Genomic DNA, 5,458 nt, shown 5'->3' with positions numbered 1-5,458 from the left:
CAGGTGCCTGCCACCTCGCCCAGCTAGTTTTTTGTATTTTTTTTAGTAGAGACGGGGTTTCACCGTGTCAGGATGGTCTCAATCTCCTGACCTTGTGATCCGCCCGTCTCGGCCTCCCAAAGTGCTGGGATTACAGGCTTGAGCCACCGCGCTGAAGATTTTTTACATATGAAATTATATCATCTGCAAACCAAGATACTTTGACTTTTTCCTTTCCAATATGGGCGCCCTTAATTTCTTTCACTTATGTGCTTTGTCTTCCTAGGATTTCTAATACTATGTTGAATAACAGCAGTAAAAGTGGCCATTTGTGCTGAGTTCCTCATCTTAATGGAAAGACTTTTATTTTCTCTCCTTTTAGTATGATATTAGCTATGGATCTGTTATATGCGGATTTCATTGTGTTGAGGTATGCTCCTTCTATATCCAGGTTTCTGAATTTGTTTTTTAATCATGAAAGGGTTTTTTGTTGTTGTTGTTTTATGTTTTTTTTATTATTATTATTTTGCTTTTTTTTTTTTTTGAAGGCAGGATCTCTCTGTGTCACCCAACTGGAGTGCAGTGCCATGATCAAAACTCACTGCAACTTTCACCTCCCAGGCTCAAGCAATCATCCCACGTAAGCCTCCTGAGTGGCTGGGTCTACAGGTGCTCACCATAATGCCTGGCTAATTTTCTGTATTTTTTGTAGAGATGGGGTTTTGCCATGTTGCCCAGACTGGTCTCAAACTCTTGGGCTCAAGTTATCTGCCTAACTTGGCCTCTCAAAGTGATGGGATTATAGGCATGAGCCACTGTGCCCAGTCAGGATGTTGAATTCTATTAAATACTTTTTCAGCATCAATTGAAATGATCATATGGTGTTTGTCCTTCATTCTGTTCTTATCATATATCACATTAATTGATTGATTAGTATATTTGAGTTATTGAACCATCTTTGCGTCCTTGAAATAAATTCCACTTGATCATGATGAGTGATCTTTTTAATGTATTTTTGAATTTGATATGCTATTATTTTGTTAAGTATTTCTACATCAATATTCATCAGAGAAATTGGCATGTAATTTTTTTATGTGTCTTTGTCTGGTTTTGGTATCAGGATAACACTGGCCTTGTAGAATGAGTTTGGATGTATTCCCTCCTTCTCTGTTGTTCAGAATAGATTGAGTAGGATTGGTGTTAGTTCTTTAAATGTTTGGTACAATTCAGCATTGAAGCCATCAGGCCATGGGCGTTTCCTTGCTGGGACACATTTTCTTACTACTCTAATCTCATTACTTGTTTGGTTCTGTTCAGGTTTTGAATTTCTTCATAGTTTGATCTTGGTAAAGTGTGTGTATGTAAAAATTTATTCATTTATTCTAGGTTTTCCAATTAATTTGTGTAGAAATAGTCATGGTTCCCTCTAATTATCATTTCAATGTCTGCAGCAACAGTTGTAATGCCTCCCTTCTCATTATTTTATGTTATTTATTTGAGTCTTGTCTCCTTTTTTCTTAGTCTGGCTAAAGGTTTTTTGGTTTTGTTTATCTTTCAAATAAACCAAATTTTTGCTTCATTGATTCTATTTTTAATTTTAATTTCATTTATTTCTGCTCTAATTTTTATTATTTTATTTCTTTTACTTATTTTGGCAGTGGTTTACTGTCACTTTTCTATTTCTTTAACATACTTCATGAGGTTGTTTGTTTGAAATGTTTTTTACGATTTTGATGTGGGAGCTTATTTCTATAAAATTTACTCTTTGTACTGCTTTCACTGTCTCCCATAGGTATTGGTATTTTGTGTTTCTCTTTTCATTGGTTATAAAATAATTTTTAATTTTTTTCTTAATTTAGTATTTATTATTATTTTAATTGATACACTGTTCCTTTAAGAGTATATTGTTTAATTTCCACATTATTCCCACAATTCCTCTTGTTATTGATTTCTAGTTTTATTCCATTGTGGTCAGAAAAGATGCTTGATACAATTTTAATCGTTTGAATTTTTAAGACTTGTTTTGTCACCTAATATATGGTCTATCCTTGAGTGTGATTCATGTGCTGAGGAGAAAAATGTGTATTCTGTAGCCATTGGATGGAATTGTTCTGTAAATATCTATTAGGTCCATGTGGTGTATATTGAAAATTAAATCTGATGTTTCTCTGTTGTTTTCCTGTCTGGAAGATCTCCCCAATGCTGAGAGTGAGGTGTTGAAGTCTCCAGCTGTTATTGTATTCGGTTCTATCTCTCTCTTTAGCTCTAATAATGTTTGCTTTACATATCTGGTTGCTCCAGTGTTAGCTGTATATATATATAAATTATTATATTATCTTTCTGAATTGACCTTTTTATGATCATATAATGAATTTCTTTATCTCTTCTTATAGTTTTTCTCTTACAACCTATTTTGTCTGATGTAAGTACACCTAATATTGTTCGTTTTTGGTTTTCATTTTCATGTAATATCTTTCTTTATTAATTTATATTTATTTTTAGTCTGTGTGTGTCCTTATAGGTAAAATGTATTTCTTATAGGCAATAGATCATTGGGTCTTAATTATTTTTAAAATTCATTTGGCCACTCTATGTATTCTCTGTGTATTTTGATTGGAGAGTTTAGTCCATTGTCATTCAATATTATTATTATTGATAAGAAAAGACTTAACTCTTGCTATCTATTTTGCTTGTTTTCTGGTTTATTTGTGGACTCACTCACTTCCTTCCTTCCTTCCTTCCTTCCTTCCTTCCTTCCTTCCTTCCTTCCTCCTGTCTTCCTTTTTGTGATGGTAATTTTCTCAGGCAGTAAGTTTTAATTTCTTACTTTTTATATTTTATATATCTTTTGCATCTTTTTTGATTTGAGGTTACCATGAGGTTTGCAAGTACTATCATATAATACTTCATTTTAAACTTATGACAATTTAACACTGGTTGCATAAACAAACATATAAATTGCCAAAGAAGCTGAAAGAAGCAAAAAGAAGACTAATAAAAACTGTACACTTTAACTTCATCCCACTAATTTTTAACTTTTTGTGCTTCCTCTGTGTATCTTCTTGTACTGTGTATGTCCTGAAAAGTTGTTCTAGTTATTATTTTTGATAAGTTCATATTTTAATCTTTCTACTGAAGATATGAGTGGTTTACACAATACAATTACAGTGTTGTAATAGTCTGTGCTTTTCTGTGTACTTACTAGTACCAGTAAGTTTTGTACCTTCAGGTTATTTCTTTTTGCTCAATAATGTCCTTTCCTTTCACATTGAAAAAATCTCCTTAGTATTTCTTCTAGGACAGGTCTGGTGTGGATAAAAATCCTTAAACTTTTGTTTGTCTGGGAAAATCTTTATTTCTTCTTTACCTTTGAAGGATATTTTCACTGGATGTATTATTATTTTCAATGGATATATTTCACTGAATATATTATTTCACTGGATATATTCACTTATCAGCACTTTAAGTATGTCATGCTACTCTCTCTTGACCTGTAAAGTTTCCACTAAGAAGTTTTCTGACATACATATTGTAGCTGCATTGCATGTTTTTTGTTTATTTTCCCTCACTGCTTTTAGAATAATTTCTTCATCCTTGACCTTTGAGAGCTGGATTCTTAAGTGCCTTTAGTTCGTTTTTTTTGGGGGGGTTAAATCTGCTTTGTGTTCTATAACTTTTCTTCACTTGAATATTAATATCTTTCTCTATCTTTGATAAGGTCTCTGTTATTATCCCTTAAACTTTCTATCCCGATTTATCACTCTACCTCCTCTTTAAGGGCAATGACTTGTAGATTTGCCCTTTTGTGGCTACTTTCTAGATCTTGTAGGAATGCTGCTGCTTCTTCTTCTTTTTTTCCCTTTTTATTCCCTTTTCTCCTCTGACTGTATATTTTCAAATAGCCTGTCTTCAAGCTTCATCCCTTCTGCTGTTAAGAGACTCTGATGCATTCTGCAGTATGTAAATTAAATATTTAAACTCTAGAATTTGTGCTCAATTATTTTTCGTTTAATCCATTTGCTAAATTTATGTGATAGGATTCTGAATTCCTTTTCCATATTATGTTAGATTTTTGTTTAGGTTCCTCAAAACAGTTATTTTGAATGCTGTGTCTGAAAGTTTACGTATCTCAAATATCTCTGTCTGATGTGGTTTACCTGTGTCCCAAACCAAATCTCATGTTGAATTGTAGTTCCCATAATTCCCATATCTTGTGGGGGGAGCATCATGGGATGTAATTGAATTACGGGTGTAGTTACCCTCATGTTGTTCTCATGATAGTGAGTGAGTTCTCATAAGATCTGATGGTTTCATAAGGGACCTTTTCACCTTTTGCTCGGCACATATCCTTCCTGCCATCATGTGAAGAAGGACACGTTTGGTTCCCCTCCTGCCATGATTGTTAGTTTCCTCAGGCCTTCCCAGCCATGCAGAATTGTGAGTCAATTAAAACTCTTATCTTTATAAATTAACCAATCTTGGGTAGTTCTTTATAGCAGCATGAGAACGGACTAATACACTACACTGTCTTTCCAGGACTGGTAACTGGTATACTATTTAGTTCTTTTGGTGAGGTAATGTTTTCCTAAATAGTCTTGATGCTTGCAGATGTTTGTTGGTGTCTGGGCATTGAAGATTTGTATATTTATTGTACTCTTTGCCAGGTGACGTGTCAGATCCCCAACGATGGAAAGCAGTCAACTCACAGGTAGTAAAAAGAATGTATGTACAACACTACAGGCCTGAAAAGGAAAGTTTTATAAGATAGGAAGAACACTGCAGAAGACTTCAGCAGAGGACCTCAGCAAGAGAGAGCTGAGTATACCATTGTGGATTTTTCCTTAGGGGTATTTATTAATTTTAAAGTAGGAGCTGAATGGTAACTTGGACTATATTAGCCATGTAGATTATGATAAATGAGTAAATTTGTTGGCATTTTGGTGCCTTAATATCAGCAAGAGCTACACGATGAGTTTTGACATGCGTACATCCTAAAGATGTATACAAATTCCAGTTACTTATAAATGTTTTGGGAAAGAAGCCTGGAACCAGGTGCTTGCTTTAGATAATAAGGAAGTCTAGTTACATTGACATTTTTTAGATAAGAAATTTTGCCTCTGGATGGGCTGCTAGATGGTCACAAAGTGATTTTTGCTCTCCTCATTTTCCCCCTGGAAAATACTTTGTTTAAAATTTTGACCCTTTATATTCCCCCATGCTCGTGTCTACCTGCTGCCTGCTAGGGTCTCAAGAAAGGGAAAACAGCACAGTGAAGAGGGGCATTTTGTTAGGTCATTTTATGCTGCTGATAAAGACATACCCGAAACTGGGAACAAAAAGAGGTTTAGCTGGACTTGCAGTTCAGTATGGCTGAGGAGGCCTCAGAATCATGGGGGAAGGTGAAAGGCACTTCTTACATGGCAGTGGCAAGAGAAGAAATGAGGAAGAGGCAAAAGCAGAAACCCCTGAATAACTCATC

Source organism: Colobus angolensis, unplaced genomic scaffold (assembly GCF_000951035.1).
Source record: "Colobus angolensis palliatus isolate OR3802 unplaced genomic scaffold, Cang.pa_1.0 Scaffold485, whole genome shotgun sequence".
NCBI classification, from domain to species: Eukaryota; Metazoa; Chordata; class Mammalia; order Primates; family Cercopithecidae; genus Colobus; species Colobus angolensis.
This window is presented reverse-complemented; position numbering follows the sequence as displayed.